At 38.1% G+C, this 23,010-nt stretch overlaps 1 long non-coding RNA gene across 1 annotated transcript in view; it reads left to right on the top strand.

Moving 5' to 3' along the window:
• Positions 1–23,010, top strand: part of LOC109548727 (uncharacterized) — a 259,164-nt gene that overhangs the window by 60,720 nt on the left and 175,434 nt on the right. The window contains exon 3 of the long non-coding RNA XR_012333964.1: positions 21,741–21,832. This is a non-coding gene — a long non-coding RNA (uncharacterized lncRNA). The remainder of the gene's footprint in view (positions 1–21,740; positions 21,833–23,010) is intronic.

The following is a 23,010-nucleotide window of genomic DNA, read 5'->3' as shown; positions in this document are numbered from 1 at the left end:
GGCCTAGATTCCCCAAAGTTAGCTGGCTTTTTGATGAAATAAATGTATTAAGGCTGTAAAGATAAGAAAAAATGGTGATGATTGTTAAAATGTTTTAAGAAATCATTTGGTGGTTCAAGAGGTTGTGTAGTCAAACGGAAAGTGTTTTCCTTCATCTGTCACACATTTATTGAGACTTTATTATGGATATGGCACTAGGTGGTGGGCAAGCTGCTAAGATGAACATCTTTGGGCTTCCTTAACCCAAAATTAGGAAGAGTAGTCTCAGAAGTTTGCTTTCTTCATTTATTAAAATAGAGTCCTAAAAAGTCCAGTTGGGTAGGATTTTCATGGAAGGAGGACTAAGATTTGGGTTTTGGAATTTTTTTTTTTTTGGTTTTTTTTTGTTTTGTTTTGCGGTACACGGGCCTCTCACTGTTGTGGCCTCTCCCGTTGCGGAGCACAGGCTCAACGGCCATGGCTCACGGGCCCAGCCGCTCCGCGGCATGTGGGATCTTCCCGGACCGGGACACGAACCCGTGTCCCCTGCATCGGCAGGCGGACTCTCAACCACTGCGCCACCAGGGAAGCCCCTGGGTTTTGGAATTTTGAGAGAAGAGGGTAATATTCTTAGGGAATTAGATTAAGAATGAAAGGAGATAAGAGTTTATCAGGCAGATGGTACTGCTTTTTCTCTTTCCCACCTTTGTCTCTCCCTGTTGAGATAAATTTGAATATTCTGTCATCTTTCACATTAAGCTATTGAAGAAATTGGTCCTTTATATCCAGGTTACTGTATAAATATTGAGTAATACCAGACCAAAAATTGTTGTGACATTCAACTAGCTTCAGGTTGACATAATTTCATTCAATTGTTTATCAAACACTTAGTAGGTACCAAACATAAAATTGCATTCATTAATACTCCTGGCTATATTTCCAGTTAAATGTATTATTATCCAGCCTATATTTTTTATCTTCTACCCAAGGATATCTTTTGATTCAATTTACATAAGCATTTGGAATGTGAAATTATGTGCCAGAAATTGTGCTAGCATTGGGGTGACAAAGAAGCCTGTAATCTAGTAGAGAAGATAGATGTACAAAAAAAGATTAAAATAAAGTGTGATCAGAGGAACAATAATCATCAGAGTCTTTGGCATGTTTACTTCTAGAATAAGTGGGTTTATAGACTAACAATGTGTTTAACCCTATCCAAAAAAAAAAAAAAAAAAAAGATAAATAATGACTGAGGCATCAGTTTTCTTAGTTAATCCAGACTGAGTTCTAGACTCCTGCATCACTTCCCAAATGCTGACATATTGTCTGTTTAGCAAACAATTACTATTTTGCCAGAAATCAACTTCACATTGTAAGTAATTTCCAAAAATGATCATCTTCATCCTTGTTTTAAAATCAAGACCCTTTAGAGCCCTCGCTTACTTTCTACAGTGTCCCCAAAAGAATTAATGTTTACTTGGAGACCACACTTGCCAGTTCTTTCAGCATCCTGGGAGCATAAAATATCTAGGAGCAGACATGTTCACTCATTAAAATAGACAGATACTATATTCTTTTATCTTACTACTTCTCTTACCTCTCTAGACCAGTGGTCTGCAAACTTTAGCATTATCAGAATCATCTGTAGAGCTTTTTAAACCACGGATTCCTGGGCCCTACTCCCAGTGTTTCTGATTCAGGGCATCTGAGATGGGCCCTGAGAATTTTTATTTCTAACAAGTTCCCAGGTGACGTTGATACTGCTGGTCCAGGGACCACGTTTTTGAGAATCACTGCTCTAGAGTCTGTATCTACCACTTTGTTTGGAAATCATTTTTCTTGCCAAAAAAGATGAAGGGAAAATTAAGAATGAAATAATTCTGCTTTCCTCCTATAACTTAACAACATCATCACACTATCTTTACTAAGTAGTTGGTACTCTCTCTGAATTCATTCATTCATTTAACAAATGCTTATTGAATACCTACTATGTACCAAGCACTGTACTAAACACTAGGGAAACAAAGATAAAACATATTCTCAGCTCATAGAGAAACTGTATGGAGGGAGACAACAGAATCCTCCTGGGAAGTGATGTGTTGAGGTCTGCTAGGGTCATATGAGGGACCAGACCCATGTGCATTATTCATGAGTCTTTGTAGGGGAGGGGAAGCTCCCCCAAAAGGCAAGGATTGTTCTGTGACCAAGAGGGGTGATGCTGGGTAGACCAAATCCACACTCCACTTTTGGGGTTGGGGAAGATTTTGCAAAGAGATGATATACTATAAATTATTTCTGTAAGTATTTCCTAAATTTTTCTGTTGCATTAACTTTTATTATAGTAGATTTGTTTACATAACCATGGTTAAGAATCTGCCTAACAGTGCAGGGTACATGGGTTCGAGCCTTGGTCCGGGAAGATCCCACATGCAGCGGAGCAACTAAGCCCGTGTGCCGTAACTACTGAGCCCACATGCCTAGAGCCCATGCTCCACAACAGGAGAAGCCACTGCAATGAGAAGCCCATGCACCGCAACGAAGAGTAGCCCCTGCTTGCCGCAACTATAGAAAGCCCGCTCGCAGCAATGAAGACCCAAAGCAGCCAAAAATTAATTAATTGATATTAAAAAAAAAAGTTTTTCCTTTTACATTTGAAATCATTGATAATCTTACAAATAATTATAAGAAAATGAAATTTTTAAATATTTTGAGTATTCTTTCCTTAGGAATTAGAGATAAAAGCCCCACATTCCTAAACCTACCCGCTGCCCCCTGCACTGAGGTAGAGCAGGGCCAAGACCCTGGAATATGTTGCACAGCGTCACACCTGCATGACCAGAGTCAGGTTATATTTATAATCTGGGAAGCAGAGACAAGGGAGGGGAAAAGAGAGTCACAATAGATATATTGGGAGCTCTGTCTGATGTTGTTCTAGAATTCAGACTTCAGAGTGAAACTGAGTCAGAAACCAAGAAAGGTTAGGCAATGTCAGAAATTAACGGTCTAGGTGGTACTAAAGAATTTTTCCAGGAAACTTGCATTTATCTTCTAAGTGATTTGCATTGAGCTTCTAGCTCTACTAGGTCATGGTATACTAAAGGTGTTCAGCCTTTGCTACAATCTCAGACACGATCTTCTTTCTTGGGTGTGAACAGGCACACAGCATGGTTTCCATGCAGCTTCCCACAACATGGCCTCACCTTCTCCCTGGGGTACCTTTGAGGCAGCCCATTCCTTCCTCTCAACAGGAGCAGGAGAACAGGCCATGGAAGAGAGAATTCTCACAATTTTGTCTTGTACACATTACTTTTACCTGTAAAGGTATGAGATTCAAAATATCTCAAGTCTTCGGCTTCTGGTAGCCCAGTTGACCTCTTCCTCTTTCTTACACACACACGAGAATATAAAATAAAAACTGCAGTTACCTCTGGGTCAGGAAAAGCATTGAGACTTATCATTCAACAGCAAGTATTTACTGAGTATTATGTGCCAGGTCCTGTCTAGGTGCTTGGAATGTGCCAGTGAACAAAATAGACAAAAAAATGTCTTTGCCCTTGTAAAGCTCACATTCTAGTGGAATTCTTTTCAATCCCATGTGAATGAAAGTATCAAATTCTTCCCTCAAATGACATTTAATGGGGCGGGGCATAGATAAAGTGGGAGAACCATAAACATGATCTGGACAAGTGGCTTCTCTGAGCGGGTAGAAAGGGGATGAGTGACAGAGATAAATTTAACTACTTTACAGTTTTGTTTGGATTAAGACCATTTATCTTTTTAACAAAATGGAAAAAGTTCTATTTAAAAAAACTAGGCAACTTACAAGTAGGCAAATTTAATAAGTAAAGTGTTGTTCTTTTTCCTCTCAGTAAATCTCTTTCTGCTTTTCCGGTGTTAACATAATCCACCTACCAGTCAGTTGGTCAGTCAGCATATCATGCTCATCGTTTATAGTATAGCACTTCCCAGATAAGAATCCCATTTTCATTTTTCTTACATGGTTTCAAGAGCCATCTGGCAGTCAGGCTGTTGAATTGAATTCAAGGATGCTTTCAGATTAGTGCCATGAAACAGGCAATTCACTGTATTTCCATAGGCACATTACTGTCCCTCATTGAATGATATCTGACAGAAACAGTAAAGAGCAACTTATCTAGCATCTAACAAGCAATGCTTTTCCCAGGATGGGCAGAGAAAGGGATGCTGAAGGGAGGCATCGCATGTAAGTCTTAGCATCATTGAGTAATCACAGTGAGTACATGGTAAGCAAGTCAGCCCACGCCCACCATTGTGGCTGGAAAACCTATACTATGGCACCTGTCCTTGAAGAACTTAGACGGGTAAAATTCCATTTCAAGTGAAATAGAATAAAAAGCCCAATTCTCTGGAAACTCCAAAAAGAGAGGCCTCTGTAGGTTGATTAACGGGGAAAAAGTGGCCCCTCAAACCATGCATGAGACCAGAGTAGATTTCTGTTGGTAGACTTTGTTGCCAAGTCTTATGGTATTCCAGAGTCAGAGTTGCTACCAAGTATTTGCCATGGGGAAAAGTATTGTCATGGGCTTTCTATTCGATTACAGGTGTCATCTCTGAGAAATGTCTACACAAGTGCTATAGCACAAAGACCTTGCATTAGGACAATTAGCTAGTCAGTCAACAACTATTGGCTGCTATTTTCTGTTGGAAACAGATTGAAGCCTCAGTATAAGTAAATAATCTCATCCTGGGGCAGAGGAAGACTTTTCTAATCCTTAAGAGTGTCCTTTGGGACTTATTTTAAGTTTCTTAGAGTCATAAGGTAGGTATCATTAGGAAGCAGTTCCAGATTTCCACTGGGTTCTGTATTGTGAAAATTGCTACATCAAATGAACAATGAATTGTTTCACAGCTACTTTGGGGTTGATGGGTGGGAAGTGTCATCACAATGATTGTTTCCCAACTTACAAACCAGTAGGAATTTTTTTCTTGGAAAATTGAACACATATGTAACTATAACTAGTCTGATGTTTAGTTTTCCATTTTAAAAAAAGTATGAGTAAATGTCTACCATATACAGTGCTTTGTCTGCTAACATCAGTGGAGAATGGGTTTGGGCAGGGTTGACACCATTTTATAAAATGATTATTAAAAGTCTAAATGGGATGAAAATTCAAACAAATAATTTTCCTGAAGTCGTAGATTCAACCTAAAATTAAATCCACAGTTATTCCACTGTGGCTAGAGGTGGTAATCAAAGATTAAATGGATTTGCTTTGCCGGGGGTCCCCAGTTACCATCAAAGCACCTGTAATCTCTGGATTGAGGCCTATTCCTATAATGAAACTCATTTGGTTCTTTCACATTTTCTCCCTTCCACCCTAATAGATTCCTGTGGCTTTTGTGTTATATTTTCATCATTCTGATCAAATAATTATTCCCATCCCATCTTGCTCATGCTTCTTTGCCTCATCTCTTTTGTTGCAGATTTAAACTTACACATACTCCTTCTTGTCTCCTCCCTACTAATCCTGCCCAGAAATCATCCTATGGGTGAATAGAAGGTGTTGACTATTCAATATGTTTTCTGTGTATTGTCAGCTGCTTTAATACTGCTTATCTCCAGTTCTTTGCTGCTAAGAAGCATGGAGATGTTCATTTAAATCGCTAGGCTTCTGTCATGTCACAATGGGTTGGATGCCTGGGATCGGGTGGATGCTGAGAGTATTACTGAAAGCCGTGTCTAACTGGTGTCAGCAGCAAAGCGGCAAAGAATGCAGAGGTATCATTCTCAAAGGATACAGAAAAAACATCCTCCAAGTGGAACTATTTTCTCAGAAATACCAGGCTTATGAATTTCTAGTTTTCAGGGACTTATAATCATGGTGAATGAGCTTGAAGTTTAAAATTCTGTGGTTGTCATTCAAATAATATTGGAGATCCAAGATGTATTCTCAAAGTCTTTGCAAGCACAAACTGAGCTTATTCTAGTACTCTCCTCTCTTGCTAGATGTTCATCAATGTTATTTATTTATTTCTGAGCAGTTTGGGAGTCTATGAAACATCACTGAAATAGGTAGCCATTAAAAGGAGGGCGTTGAACACTATGACAAGTAAGGATATTCCTGCTATCTTATTAAAAGTAAAAACAATGTGTACTCCATGATCTGATTCTGTTATACACACACCAGGCATACACACACATACCCTGGGTAACAAAGAATGAAATTATTTACACCCAAACATTAGCTGGGGATATCTCAAAGTGGTGGGATTACAGAGGATTCTTATATTTTTCTTTATGGTCATTTTAATTTTCACAATAAATGAAAACAGTGAATATTATATATTATAAATTAAACCACAAGCAACTTGACTTCATATACAGAGAGCCCTCAAGGGGATGGGACTTACGTTAGAAACAAACAAAGAGAACAAAACAAAAACAGAACTAAAGGTCCATGTTACAGGGGTAACTTAGAGGTTTCATGATGATTTACTGGTTCTGAAGGTGAAAATAAGTTCTGATAGATTTCAAATTAGTTTAGTCTTCACTGAGGCTCTCAGTGTTCCCATTCAGTGTTCCAGTGTGGGTTTTGTTTATGTCTAACACTATTTCCAGATAGTTCGGGAGGAAAAAAACAAAGATTTTTTTAAGGTAGTGTCATCACATTTTATTCTCATATTTGGAAACAAACAATATTGTATTGTTTGTTTTATACATACATATATACGTATGTATATATGTATGTATATATATATTCTTTTATACATACATATATGTCCTTCTTTTGATATATTTAAAGATTTCTTTTCTACTTCCTCTTATGCCTTTTTGCAATCTTTTTTTATTATTATTTAGTGTTTTTTGATCTCCCTCCAAAAGCTTTATGACAGCTGAGTTTAAGTGGTTGCTTCAGGCTACAGAAGTCAAAGATGAAATTAAATTATGCTTCCAGGCTTGGCATACAAAATCACGAAAAACTTCATTCATTATGATTAATTAATCCAGAAGCACAGTGGTAGTATTATGATTCTATTGTATCTGGAACTTGGCACATTTTCAACTGACATTTACGTGGTAAAGGAGAAAAGGGAATGGTAACTCTGTGCCTGGCAAACTGTTCCATAATAGACAGGCTGGAAAAAAAAGAACAAACGAGATCAGGGGAAAAAAAGATATTATATATTGTGGGGGCTTGGATTTTTTTTTTTTTTTTTTGCGGTACGCGGGCCTCTCACTGCCGTGGCCTCTCCCGTTGCCGAGCACAGGCTCCGGACGCGCAGGCTCAGCAGCCATGGCTCACGGGCCCAGCTGCTCTGCGGCATGTGGGATCTTCCCGGACCGGGACACGAACCCGTGTCCCCTGCATCGGCAGGCGGACTCTCAACCACTGCGCCACCAGGCAAGTCCAGATTTTTTGAGACTCCTCTCACAATTGATTATATCCTAGAAAATACCATAATATGGGATAACAAATGGCTCACAAGTCAGTTACCCTCAATATCATTTTTATTATATACTTTGATTCATCTTATATGGTGTTATAGTGAAAATTAATCACAATGATAGTGATATGTACACGTGAATAATAAAAACATTTCAAAAATGCCTGTTAGAAAAGAGGCATTGCTAATGAGAATTGCCTGCTCAAATCCTTTTATGTGGATTCTTTTCCTTTGATGTAATAGACTTCAAAAGTAGATTACCTGGGATTTATTATCTAGCAGACAGCTGACATAACTAAGGGACCTGCATCAGCTGAGGAGGGACACTTCTCAAGGGTGAAGAAGATAAAGACAAGGAGAGAAAGAGAGAGAGGGAGAGACAGGAGAGAGAGAATTAGGAGTGAATCTGTTAGCCACTGCTGCAATAACACAGAATAATAAACAGTCACAAAATCTCAGTGACATACAACAATAATCATATATTTACCACACATCTGTAGGTCAACTGCTGATCTGTACTAGGCTTGCTCATGCATACGCAAATCAGGGGGAGATCAGTTGCCCTAGGCTGGCTGGGATCTACTGGGCTTCTCAGGTTCAAAATGCAGGTCTATATGTCTACCAAGAGGCTCTGTTCCCCATCTTTCTGTGAATAGCTGGCTAGCCGAGGCATGTTCTTCTCATGGCAAAGGCAGAGGCCCAAGAGAGAACAAGCTCCACCATATAACAGCTTCAAGCTTAAGTGCCCGTGACATCTATAAACACTCATTGATCAAAGGAAGTCCCATATCCTGGGCATTAGTAGAACGGGGAAATAGTAGACCCTAGAGAGAGTAAGAACTGTAACAGTAGCTCCATCATCACAGGAGGTGACGTGGAAGGGGGAGTGAGAGTAAGAGAGACTTGGAAACAAACAATTTCCTTCAGATTTTCCCTGACCCATAACCAAGCAAATGAGGAACTCATATTGGTAATGTTCGGCCTTACAAGGTTTTGGGAGCTTCATTAGAATTTATTTTGAAGAATTCTTGCTAATAGCATGGTGGTGACTTTGGGGGACACATTCTGTTGTGGGTCATAATTGCATTTTGGCAGCAACTTTCTTTCCCATATACTTGCATTAAGTTTTTTCTGAACAGTGTGGGAGAAGCTTTCTTTTCTAGGGGCCTGTGAATTTCCATTTGTCATTAATTTTGAATCATGCTGTCATCATGACAGCTTAGGGACCTTACGGATGCAAGCATCAGATAAGTCAGGTAGATGTAAGTTAGGTTGCTCTCTGAAATGTACTGTGCATAAGTGCTATATATGGATGAGAATCCAAAATATACTTCCTATATAAGAAAGCCAGTTAAAGACAGAGCTCCTTAATTATTAAGGCATGTATAGGAACACTGACAAAAGACTGGCTTCCATAACTAGTTCTATATCCATTTATGTGACATTATGCAAAGGAAACTCTTTCTTTATATTCCTTGAAGTACCTTATTTTCTATACCTGTAAAATGAGATACTTAAAACATGAAGCAAAACTTACCTATATAACTGAAAGATCTGTACTAAAATATTCAAATCTATCATTCTGACAAACTAAATGTGTTCCACTTTCAAGGTTTTACAAAAACTTTGAGACCTCAGTATAGGATTTAGACTGAAGTGAGGCAGAGGCCATTTTTCTGTCCCTTTTTGACTCTCTCCTGAAAAACATGGTTGTGAAAATCAGATTTCTTTGAAACAGTGTCCTGCTGTCCACCTGCAGCTTCCTTGGTGAGAAGAACTGGTGGTGATGGCAGCAACAGCAGCAGTGGCTGCTTGCTCTGATCTAATCCCTGCATTGTAGCTTCTTGGGTACCCAGAGCCAGAGCAGCAGTGGCAGCAGAGTGGTAGCAGGTTCTTGACTCAGGCATGGCTCCAATAGCACCTCAGTGGTAGTAGCTTGTGAATCAGTTTTGTATTATTCTGCAATCCCTTCTAAAGACCCAGAGTACTGCCTGATCCTTCCACACTTCTGATGATTTCATAAGAACTCATTTTCTATGTAAATTCTTCCTGCTTATAAATACCTAAAGTGGTCTCTCTTTCCTGGATTGAACCTTGACTAACATAGAACCCTAACTTATACAAATATATAAATGATCTAGAAGAGGATCACATGAGCCAATTAGGTAGGAATATGCAAATCTAATATAGAACAAGGATGATCAAATTAATTTTGTACTTGTATTTCCTCTATATACTCATCAACAAATATGTACTTATGTCATCAAGAATACAGGAGCTATAAAATTTTGTAGATAAGTGCTGCATTATAAGAATTCAAATTTTACAAAGTAATTAAGTAGACTTCCTCATGATAATTTTTGTCTGATAAGTATGGTTACAGCAGATAGTTTTTTAATTGAAAACTTGATTCTAAAATTCATTTGGAAGAACAAAGAACTAAGAATAGCCAAGATACTCCTGAAGAAGTAGAAGAACAAGGTGAGGGGACTTGCCTTATCAGATATACATGTATTTGAAAGCAATCACAAATAAGGTAAAGTGATATTATTACTTTGGGGAAACTGACAGAACAGAATGGAATGGCTAGGAAGAGACTCACGCAATATGGAAACTTCATATATGACAGGGCTGGCAATGAGGCTCAATTGGGAAAGCATGAACTAGTCACTCCAATATGTTGAGAAAACTAGTTACAGGAATTCTTTAAAAGCCCTACTTCACTCTGTTCATACACACACACTCACACACACACAAACACACACACACACACACACTTCAAAACGGTTTGTTGATTTATCCATGAATGGCAAAACTTCAAAATTTTAAAACTTTGAGAAGAAAGTACAGTAGAACAGCTTTAAGACTTCTGCGCAGGGTTGAGTAGGGAAGACATTCTTAAACAAGATATAAAATAAAAAACCATAAAAAGAAAAAAGACTGGCTTTGTCTTTGACTGCAGTTATTTTCTGAAAAACATAGATGTCTAGTCAGATAAAAGTCAGATGCCTCAGAGATTGTTTCTCCATAAGTGGCAGCAGGTCACATCCACATGACTGGGACATAACAGGAACACAGAGTTAAGGACTAAGAAAAGGTTTTGTGTAGACCCAGTTTGTAAATGTGAGCAGCCAGTTGTGTGTCACCTGCTACCATTCCAGAAAAAGGCAGGACATGTGGGAGGGATAAAATTCAACAAAAATTCTCATCATCTGAGGTCTCATTGTAATGTATTATTATTTTCATTTCCGATTAAATGATCCATAGGGATAAGGTTTTATGGCTTTATTATAAATTTTGTTCAATGAAAACCCTTGAAGAACATATGACATCTCTAGTTCCCATAAATGTGAAGCATTTAAAACATAACATAGTTATTGATTTTTTTAAATAACTGTGTATCTAATTGTATTTTAATATAAAGTAAGGTGTCTTAAACTGTAATAGACTTAGCAGAGGTCTATTGACATATTAATGGCCTAGGGAGGAAACTGGTGAAAAAATCCTTCCATTGGAGTGATAGTACTGTTCTAGGTAGAATTAAGAGGGAAATAATAGGGTGAGACATAGATGTGGAGAAATAAAAATGGGCATGCTCTCAGCTAGAATTCACACACTAGAATAGTAAAAACCAACTTTTGAAATGGAAAACAATTCCTCACTTTTTATATTATAGCAAAAATTCTTCTAAAGGGAAAGAGAATGTTTTAATAAAATGGAGGTCTATCATAATAACAGTTTAGAAACAGGATGACTGATAAAACAAGCTCATGCTTTTTTAAAAAATGTGCTTCTTAAAACTATATAAACTAAACCTCCTGTGGACTAATGTCCTTGAACAAGGGTAGGTATTTTGCTTTTTATTTTTAACATTTTTTTTAAGTTTGGGGACAACTTACTTTCCCAAAGATTTCTTGACATATTAGATACAATGCAAGTAAAAGTGAATAATATCTTAAAAGGAAACATCTAATAGCCTTAACCCAACAATATATAAAAGCATATATGTCTCAAAATTCACAGACCTAAGTTCCAGTCATCAGTGTTGAGACCTTAGGCAAACCTTCCAACTTTCTTATGTTTTGATTTTCTTGTCTGTAAAATGAGGGTATCATACAAAATAATACTGAAAACAAAACTAAAAATCTAGACAAGTAGAAGGGCAGTCATTAAGCACCAGGGAAGTTGCAGAACCTGTGTATAACACGAGGCCAGAGAGGAAAAAGTAACAAAAGCACAACAGAGCTTCACTCTTCAAGAGAGACTGAGTATCTATCAAGCTAAAAAGACAGATGGCATTCAACATAGGAAAACATTTTTTTTAACACCTTTATTAGAGTATAATTGCTTTACAATGGTGTGTTAGTTTCTGCTTTATACCAAAGTGAATCAGCTATACATATACATATATCCCCATATCTCTTCCCTCCTGCATCTCCCTCCCACCCTCCCTATCCCACCCCTCTAGGTGGTCACAAGCACTGAGCTGATCTCCCTGTGCTATGCAGCTGCTTCCCACTAGCTATCTATTTTACATTCGGCAGTGTATATACGTCCATGCCACTCTCTCACTTCATCCCAGTTTACCCTTCCCCGTCCCTGTGTCCTCAAGTCCATTCTCTACATCTGCGTCTTTACTCCTGTCCTGCCCCAACATAGGAAAACATTAAAGTTAGTGGAGACTGAATCTGAAACAAGATAAAACTCCAGGTTGCAGAACTGGGGCCTGAGAACTAGGCCGCTTTTGCTGAGAGGATATGCGTGCTGCTGAGCGTGGGGCCAGTGCACCTTAAAGCACTCCTCTCCCAGGTCTGACATTATTAGCGTTTGGGATTAGGACAGCCTGGTCTAAGAGATGGGGACGAGACACTCCAGGAAGGTGAGAGCACAAGCTGCGGAACCAGGAACCCAAATAGCACTGTGATTTTCAAGACATTATTAGGTCCCCCACTGAAAGTAACCAGCGGAAGAATGAAGATTTCATTAGCACTTTGGTAGAACCAGAAAACATAGTCCTAGACAGGCTGTATGGCTGTCAGCCCAGAAACTTCACTGTAAATCATTTGGAAAACCGTGTTTGTCAACAGAAAATTAAAATGCCTTTAATGGTAGTTGCTTAAATGTCGTCTCGCATTTTCACCACAGCCTCCTTTTCTGGGGAGAAAATTTCAAATGTGTCATTATTATCCTCTCTTAGAAGTGGCTCAGGGAAGTTGTTGTATGAAACATAAACCAAAGCACAACAAACAACTTCCGAATGGGTTGCCAGTGTCGTCTATGGAAGCAGCATGCAAACCACAAAGGGAGGAGAGTAGGCAGCAGATTTGTCAGGTTGCCAGTAAAAGACAATGTCTAAATTTCTGTAACCAGATCCGCCTTTAGAATATTTTATGTTTTCCAAGTCAGACCTGAGGTTTTCTGGAATGATGAACAGTAACACTCTAAGCAGCAAAGTCTTAATCAGTACTACTTTGAAATGTATAACTGAAAGTTAATCAGGTCACCCTGTTGAGGTTAAGAACGTGATTATGTGCTGATGTTGCTCATTTCACACATGGAAAAATCCCAGGGCAGTTAGGGGCCCTCTTGAGCCATTTGTATTTTTTAATTGTTTATTTAGATTTGATTTTTCTGGACTTGGTTTAAATGCTGTCGCTTTCTATGCGTGTTAATCTCTATGTCTGTCTGCCAGGTTTTCAATACAATATAGTGTAGTGGAAGGAATGTTGGATTATGTCTCATCTTTACTTGCAGAGAACCACCAGGTTAGGCATTTAAACTTTCTGAGACTCTCTCCAATCTGTAAGTAAGGAAAATCATACCCACTGCAAAGTTGTGTCATGAGGAATCACCTGAGGGAAACTGTGCAAGGCCTGGCTCTTCACAAATAGTTTCCGTTCTTGGTCTACAGCTGGCCCCACCCTACCTACTTAAATACATTTCCTCCTCACTTAAACCTACAACTTTCACTCTAGAAAGGCAAGTCTCCTTAATGTTCCTGCCATTCTAATTCTCACTTTCCACCTTGGGTTACACTACTATGGCCCCATCCTCTTTACCTAATTTTTACTCGTCTTTCAGGTCTAAAAGGCAAACGTGTTCACACAAAAACATCAACAAAGTGGAAAAGGATCATGTTATTTTTTTTTTTACTCCTACTTCTGACATCTTTTCTTGGCTACGTATTTGTGTAGACAACCATTCCTTAATTTGTGGATAGCATGTGGAATGCATAAAGTAGACTTACTGAAGTTCATCTTTGTAATATTCATTTTCAATTCTACAAATATTTATTGCTTGCCTACTATGTAGAGGGTATAAATTTGAGAAAAAAAAAAATCAGTCTAGGGCTACCCTGGTGGCGCAGTGGTTGAGAGTACGCCTGCCGATGCAGGGCACATGGGTTCATGCCCCGGTCCGGGAAGATCCCAGATGCCGCGGAGCGGCTGGGCCCGTGAGCCATGGCCGCTGAGCCTGCGCGTCCGGAGCCTGTGCTCCGCAACGGGAGAGACCACAACAGTGAGAGGCCCGCGTACCGCCAAAAAAAAAAAATCAGTCTATTCCCTCGTGGGTTCATTATCCCCTTAGGAAGAAATTTGAATGATGCTACATGTTGTATTTGTCTCTCAGCTAAGGCAGTTATTTTGAGGTATCTTGTGTCTTTGCATTTGGTGAAATTCGGGCCATCAGTAGCCTTTTGCTTGTATTCTCTGGAGTATAGAATGAGATTATGTAGTCAGCACTTTAAATAATATGATATATGATGATTTTAAAACAAGGTGCTGTAATTTTCCATCAAAGCTATTTAAAAATCATATTGAGGCAAAAATGGACAAAGGTTTTTGCCAACAGATTATGACTTGGTAAATGATTTGTTAGGAGTTAAACAAAGGGCTTAGTGATATAACCAGAACACATTCTCCAGAGGTGAGTTACGTTTATCAGTCAAATGAAAAATGTGTTTAACTGCTAGAATACGTGTCAATCCACGTGATTCCTCGGCTTCAGTCAATGGAAGGTAAATCTGGTTAACTACATTTGAGTATATTTTGTCAGCTTTGTTCACATGGTTTATAGGTTTATATTTGAACTCAAAGCTGCAACCTTAATTTATTAGTTCCAAGCTGGAGGCTTATGTTCTCTTTTAGAACATTCTCTTTCTGCACTATTAATATCCCTGTCTCATAAACTAAACCTTATTTTCTGTGTTCACTGAGAAGACCTTATTCTTTAGAAAATAAAAAGAAAGCAATGATATACTTCCTGGCACTATTTAGCCTCTGCTTTTATGGTAGGGCATTTTTACTGATTCTTCTGGGCAGAAGGACATGCTCTACTTGTGTTAGAGAAGGTTACTTAGGAGGGATAGTCTTCAGCCCTTTGAGTTGCCCGTCTGTTTGAGAACCTGCTGAGCATGATTACAAATCACGAGTTGGGCTTGGGTTTTCCCAAGCTGGCTGCAGAGACAACTTGTCTAGGCTCTCAGTGAATAGCCACAGCCCACAGAGAATGTGTGTTTACCCAGACCTTTTCCATGGTTTACTTCTGAAAATTGGTTCAACCACATGGGAATCTAGTTAGACTCTTGGAATTATAATCTTTGACTGGCACATAGCCCAAACATTTTAAAATAGGATTTGGAAATTAGATTGGAGCTTAGGAAATGAGCAAAGAATGGTAAGAGTCCATATCTAAACCTCCTTCAGGTCCATCCGAAATCCACCTTTTAAAACATGGGTTTCCATTACCAAATCATCCATTTTTACTAGTTTTAAGTAGGAAGCAGAATTTTAGTGAGACACAGTGAAAGGTAATGTTTCAGTCATCATGCAGCTCACTAGGAAGGTAAAGGTGTATGAAAACTTACATGTGTAAAATCCCCTATTAAACTAAACATATTCTACCCAGGTGTTTAGGAGGATGATTTTTTTTTTAACATCTTTATTGGAATATAATTGCTTTACAATGGTGTGCTAGCTTCTGCTTTATAACAAAGTGAATCAGTTATACATATACATATGTTCCCATATCTCTTCCCTCTTGCATCTCTCTCCCTCCCACCCTCCCTATCCCACCCCTCTAGGTGGTCACAAAGCACCGAGCTGATATCCCTGTGCTATGCGGCTGCTTCCCACTAGCTATCTACTTATGTTTGGTAGTGTGTATATGTCCATGCCACTCTCTCGCTTTGTCACAGCTTACCCTTCCCCCTCCCCATATCCTCAAGTCCATTCTCTAGTAGGTCTGTGTCTTCATTCCTGTCTTACCCCTAGGTTCTTCATGACATTCTTTTTCTTAAATTCCATATATATATGTTAGCATACGATATTTGTCTTTCTCTTTCTGACGTACTTCACTCTGTATGACAGACTCTAGGTCCATCCACCTCATTACAAATAGCTCAATTTCGTTTCTTTTTATGGCTGAGTAATATTCCATTGTATATATGTGCCACATCTTCTTTTATCCATTCATCCGATGATGGACACTAAGGTTGTTTCCATCTCCTGGCTATTGTAAATAGAGCTGCAATGAACATTTTGGTCCATGACTCTTTTTGAATTACGGTTTTCTCAGGCTATATGCCCAGTAGTGGGATTGCTGGGTCATATGGTAGTTCTATTTTTAGTTTTTTAAGGAACCTCCATACTGTTCTCCATAGTGGCTGTACCAATTCACATTCCCACCAGCAGTGCAAGAGTGTTCCCTTTTCTCCACACCCTCTCCAGCATTTATTGTTTCTAGATTTTTTGATGATGGCCATTCTGACTGGTGTGAGATGATATCTCATTGTAGTTTTGATTTGCATTTCTCTAATGATTAATGATGTTGAACATTCTTTCATGTGTTTGTTGTCAGTCTGTATATCTTCTTTGGAGAAATGTCTATTTAGGTCTTCTGCCCGTTTTTGGATTGAGTTGTTTGCTTTTTTGTTATTGAGGTGCATGAGCTGCTTGTAAATTTTGGAGATTAATCCTTTGCCAGTTGCTTCATTTGCAAATATTTTCTCCCATTCTGAGGGTTGTCTTTTGGTCTTGTTTATGGTTTCCTTTGCTATGCAAAAGCTTTGAAGTTTCATTAGGTCCCATTTGTTTATTTTTGTTTTTATTTCCATTTCTCTAGGAGGTGGGTCAAAAAGGATCTTGCTGTGATTTATGTCATAGAATGTTCTGCCTACGCTTTCCTCTAGGAGTTTGATACTGTCTGGCATTACATTTAGGTCTTTAATCCATTTTGAGCTTATTTTTGTGTATGGTGTTAGGGAGTAATCTAATCTCATACTTTTACATGTAGCTGTCCAGTTTTCCCATCACCACTTATTGAAGAGGCTGTTCTTTCTCCACTGTACACTCCTGCCTCCTTTATCAAAGATAAAGTGACCATATGTACGTGAGTTTATCTCTGGGCTTTCTGTCCTGTTCCATTGATCTATATTTCTGTTTTTGTGCCCGTACCATACTGTCTTGATTACTGTAGCATTGTAGTATAGTCTGAAGTCGGGGAGCCTGATTCCTCCAGCTCCGTTTTTTGTTCTCAAGATTGCTTTGGCTATTCGGGGTCTTTTGTGTTTCCATACAAATTGTGAAATTTTTGTTCTAGTTCTGTGAAAAATGCCAGTGGTAGTTTCATAGGGATTGCATTGAATCTGTAGATTGCTTTGGGTAGTAGAGTCATTTTCACAATGTTGTTTCTTCCAATCCAAGAACATGGTATATCTCTCCATCTATTTGTATCATCTTTATTTTCTTTCATCAGTGTCTTATAATTTTCTGCATACAGGTCTTTTGTCTCTTTAGGTAGGTTTATTCCTAGATATTTTATTCTTTTTGTTGCAGTGGTAAATGGGAGTGTTTTTTTGATTTCACTTTCAGATTTTTCATCATTAGTGTATAGGAATGCCAGAGATTTCTGTGCATTACTTTTGTATCCTGCTACTTTACCAAATTCATGGATTAGCTCTAGTAGTTTTCTGGTAGCATCTTCAGGATTCTCTATGTATAGTATCATGTCATCTGCAAACAGTGACAGCTTTACTTCTTCTTTCCCAATTTGGATTCCTTTTATTTCCTTTTCTTCTCTGAGTGCTATGGCTAAAACTTCCAAAACTATGTTGAATAAGAGTGGTGAGAGTGGGCAACCTTGTCTTGTTCCTGATCTTAGTGGAAATGCTTTCAGTTTTTCACCATTGAGGTTGATGTTGGCTGTGGGTTTGTCATATATGGCCTTTATTATGTTGAGGAAAGTTCCCTCTATGCCTACTTTCTGCAGGGTTTTTATCATAAATGGGTGTTGAATTTTGTTGAAAGCTTTTTCTGCATCTATTGAGATGATCATATGGTTTTTCTCCTTCAATTTGTTAATATGGTGTATCACATTGATTCATTTGCGTATATTGAAGAATCCTTGCATTCTTGGAAAAAACCACAGTTGATCATGATGTATGATCCTTATAATGTGCTGTTGGATTCTGTTTGCTAGTATTTTGTTGAGGATTTTTGCATCTCTGTTCATCAGTGATATTGGTCTATAGTTTTCTTTCTTCGTGACATCTTTGTCTGGTTTTGGTATCAGGGTGATGGTGGCCTCGTAGAATGAGTTTGGGAGTGTTCCTCCCTCTACTATATTTTGGAAGAGTTTGAGAAGGATAGGTGTTAGCTCTTCTCTAAATGTTTGATAGAATTCGCCTGTGAAGCCATCTGGTCCTGGGCTTTTGTTTGTTGGAAGATTTTTAATCACAGTTTCAATTTCAGTGCTTGTGATTGGTCTGTTCATATTTTCTATTTCTGCCTGATTCAGGCTTGGCAGGTTGTGCATTTCTAAGAATTTGTCCATTTCTTCCAGGTTGTCCATTTTATTGGCATAGAGTTGCTTGTAGTAATCTCTCATGATCTTTTGTATTTCTGCAGTGTCAGTTGTTACTTCTCCTTTTTCATTTCTAATTCTATTGATTTGAGTCTTCTCCCTTTTTTCTTGATGAGTCTGGCTAATGGTTTATCAATTTTGTTTATCTTCTCAAAGAGCCAGCTTTTAGTTTTATTGATCTTTGCTATCATTTCCTTCATTTCTTTTCCATTTATTTCTGATCTGATCTTTATGATTTCTTTCCTTCTGATAACTTTGGGGTTTTTTTGTTCTTCTTTCTCTAAGTTCTTTAGGTGCAGGGTTAGGTCATTTATTTGAGATGTTTCCTGTTTCTTAAGGTAGGATTGTATTGCTATAAACTTCCCTCTTAGAACTGCTTTTGCTGCATCCCATAGGTTTTGGGTCGTCGTGTCTCCGTTGTCACTTGTTTCTATGTGTTTTTTGATTTCCTCTTTGATTTCTTCAGTGATCACTTCGTTCTTAAGTAGTATATTGTTTAGCTTCCATGTGTTTGTATTTTTTACAGATCTTTTCCTGTAATTGATATCTAGTCTCATAGCGTTGTGGTCGGAAAAGATACTTGATACAATTTCAAATTTTTGAAATTTACCAGTGCTTGATTTGTGACCCAAGATATGATCTATCCTGGAGAATGTTCCATGAGCACTTGAGAAAAATGTGTATTCTGTTCTTTTTGAATGGAATGTCCTATAAATATCAATTAAGTCCATCTTGTTTAATGTATCGTTTAAAGCTTGTGTTTCCTTATTTATTTTCATTTTGGATGATCTGTCCATTGGTGAAAGTGGGGTGTTAAAGTCCCCTACTATGAATGTGTTACTGTCAATTTCCCCTTTTATGGCTGTTAGTATTTGCCTTATGTATTGAGATGGTCCTATGTTGGGTGCATAAATATTTACAATTGTTGTGTCTTCTTCTTGGGTCAATCCCTTGATCATTATGTAGTGTCCTTCTTTGTCTCTTCTAATAGTCTTTATTTTAAAATCTATTTTGTCTGATATGAGAATTGCTACTCCTGCTTTCTTTGGTTTCCATTTGCAGGGAATAATTTTTTCCATCCCCTCACTTTCAGTCTGTATGTGTCTCTAGGTCTGAAGTGGGTCTCTTGTAGACAGCATATATATGGGTCTTGTTTTTGTATCCATTCAGCCAATCTGTGTCTTTTGGTGCGAGCATTTAATCCATTTACATTTAAGGTAATTATCGATATGTATGTTCCTGTTCCCATTTTCTTAATTGTTTTGGGTTTGTTATTGTAAGTTTTTTCCTTCTCCTGTGTTTCTTGCCTAGAGAAGGTCCTTTAGCATTTGTTGTAATGCTGGTTTGGTGGTACTGAACTCTCTCAGCTTTTGCTTGTCTGTAAAGGTTTTAATTTCTCCATCAAATCTGAATGAGATACTTGCTTGGTAGAGTAATCTTGGTTGTCGGTTTTTCTTCTTCATCACTTTAAATATGTCCTGCTAGTCCCTTCTGGCTTGCAGAGTTTCTGCTGAAAGATCAGCTGTTAACCTTATGGGGATTGCCTTGTGTGTTATTTGTTGTTTTTCCCTTGCTGCTTTTAATATGTTTTCTTTGTTTTTCAGTTTTGACAGTTTTATTAATACGTGTCTTGGCATGTTTCTCCTTGGATTTACCCTGTATGGGACTCTCTGTGCTTCCTGGACTTGATTAACTATTTCCTTTCCCATATTAGGGAAGTTTCTACTATAATCTCTTCAAATATTTTCTCAGTCCCTTTCTTTTTCTCTTCTTCTTCTGGAACCCCTATAATTCAAATGTTGGTGGGTTTAATGTTGTCCCAGAGGTCTCTGAGACTGTCCTCAGTTCTTTTCATTCTTTTTTCTTTATTCTGCTGTGCAGTAGTTATTTCCACTATTTTATCTTCCAGGTCACTTATCTGTTCTTCTGCCTCAGTTATTCTGTTATTGATCCCATCTAGAGTATTTTTAATTTCATTTATTGTGTTGTTCATCATTGCTTGTTTCATCTTTAGTTCTTCTAGGTCCTTGTTAAATGTTTCTTGCATTTTCTCTCTTCTATTTCCAAGATTTTGGATCATCTTTAGTATCATTATTCTGAATTCTTTTTCAGGTAGACTGCCTATTTCCTCTTCATTTGTTAGGTCTGGTGGGTTTTTATCTTGCTCCTTCATCTGCTTTGTGTTTTTCTGTCTTCTCATTTTGCTTATCTTACTGTGTTTGTGGTCTAGGAGGATGATTTTTGTAGCAAGGTCGATTTTATAATGTACACCTGTGGTATTTCATCCATGGACCAGGGTCCGTGATGTGGTTGATAAACTGAAATGTAAAGTTGGTAGATAAACTCTGTCTTTAGGAACCTTCAAGTTATTATATCTGCATTTCTGAGTACAAGAAGGGAAAAATTAAGACTGATGCTTTATTTGAAAATGCAATGTTTTTCTTGTTAATGATAAACCATCGTAACTAATAGAAAGAAAAAGCTTACCCATAGTAGAAAGCTAGCAAAACAAACAACAAGAAAAAAAAAAACTTGTTATGCAATGAAGAACTTGCCTTTTCTAGTTCTAACATTCAGTAGCTGAAAGCAGATCATTGCCATAAAGAGTATTTACCAATTTTAAAAGGTCTTGGCCCATCATAGCTAGTGTTAGATTTGGAATATAGCTTTTGTTGCCAAGGTGACAAACACTTATAAATATAACACATCTTCTAATGTGCTTTTAACTTGGTATTTTTATGGCTTTTAAATCAGATACCATTAGCAAATATATTAGGTAATTTAGCTGAAAGACCATTTTCCTCTAACACTTTTTGTTACATTTCCCCAGGTATTTCAGTAAATGTCTGTTGTGACATTCTACTCCTGCTAGGCTTCCAACATAAGGGGATACATAAAGTACATCTGGTAAAGATGAACATATATTACCTTGCCTTTCTTGTGTTGATCACTGAAAAATGTATAAAAGAGAGTTAGATTTGTAGTCTCCTTGAAGAGCATTCATTGTTCCTATTGTTATTTGGGGGTTTATACCCCTTACCCCAAGTAACAATCTGGCTTTAAGATTCAATACACAGAGGAAAGGGTTTTGGGGACAGCATAATAACTATATATTAACACTCCCCAAAACCTCCATATCTAAATGCTTTCTCTTAGATATCAAAAAAAGAAGGCTATGGGGAAAATAATTACAGTAGACCATCTGGAGCCCTATATATTCGCAAGTCTCAGTTTATTGTTCCAAACAGTAAATTCAACAGCCCAGGCAGGGAAGGAATCATCTCTAAATGTATTCACTGGATTTTTAAAAGACTTGTGAGGTGGACATATTTGTCACAGCAAAGGTAAAATCAGATAAGACATATTTAGTTTAAGCCCAAATTTGCATTTATTGTTACCTTGTCAGAAATTCTTCTTAGAAGATTGTCCATTAATTCATTCATTGTTTTTTCTTTCATTCATTCAACCAACAGACATTTAAGAAGCATCAGCTATTTTTCAAGCATTGGAGGTACAGAGATGAGCAAGTGCTGGCCCTCAAGAAGAATATAATATCAGGACAGAGGTAGGCAAATAAATGAAGTATTACAACTCTGATAAGTGCTAAGGTAGAGATTGCATGCAAAGAGATTGCATGCAAAGAAGGGGTCAGAGATGAGTCCCCAAAAAGGAAAGATGCTGCAAATTGTCTTCAGAGAATCAAGTGGAAAAGAGAAATATATATTTTACTTAAACAGCAAAACTCTAGACAGGTAAAATGTTTTATATAGTAAATCCACAATTGCTGTTTCCTTATTGTGTGATCCTGAATGTTTCTCTGTGCCTCAGTTATTCCTCCTATCTAATGTAGATAATTATCCTTGCCACCCGCATAGCTCATAGAAGACTGTTGATAGGAATAATGGGATATGAGTGGTATAGCTATTTGAATTCTTTGGAAAAGAAAGATTCTATGTAAACACACAGCATCCTTATTATTCCAAGCGGTAGCATTTTGGATAATTACTGTATAATGCTGCACCTTTGTGTGTGTGTGGTTTGTTTCTTTATAGAAAAGTAAGTGCTAATGTTAAGTTTCTCTAATAACTTTGGAAGCAATTTTAATCCAGCAGACAAAACATAATAACCTTTAAAGTAAGTTAAATCCCTTTGTATTTGAGTAGATTTTGTTATTTACCAAGGTCTTAGGCAATTTTACCACAGTTATGGAAAAAATTGCCCAGCAAGCCCAGTTCTCTCGGTGAGTATCTGAAAAACACTATTGCAGACAGGCCAGAAGCTTCTTTACAACAGACACGGCTCTGAGAGTGTGTGTGAGTGTTTGCGTGTGTGCGCGCACGCGGGGGTGTGCGCGCACGAGTATGTTGTGTGTGTGAGTGAGCCTGGGGCTTGCCAGAAAGATCTGGGAACGAGCTGAGACTGGCTAGCATACCTGAGGCAGCTGTTATACCATGGCGCCTGGATTCTTCTCTCAGACTCTAGGCTGGCTCCCCTCCTCCTTCTCCTCCAGGCCCTCTTCCTTTTCATAGTCTAACTCTCACTGTCTTTCTTCCTCTTCCCTCTGATTCAGTGGGAGATCCCCATGGCCTGAGACTATGTCCTAGTCCTGCTGCCAGACATTCCAGGACTGTCTGGCTAATGGACGAACCCATACTGGTCAGAAAAATGACCCACAGCACTCTTAACCTGTTTCATCTTTTCTTTCACTCATTCATTCTCCCTCTGTTTCTCTTTCTCTCTCTC

Source organism: Tursiops truncatus, chromosome 9 (assembly GCF_011762595.2).
Source record: "Tursiops truncatus isolate mTurTru1 chromosome 9, mTurTru1.mat.Y, whole genome shotgun sequence".
NCBI classification, from domain to species: Eukaryota; Metazoa; Chordata; class Mammalia; order Artiodactyla; family Delphinidae; genus Tursiops; species Tursiops truncatus.
The sequence above is the reverse complement of the archived record's forward strand: the minus strand, read 5'-3'. Positions and strand labels throughout refer to the sequence as shown.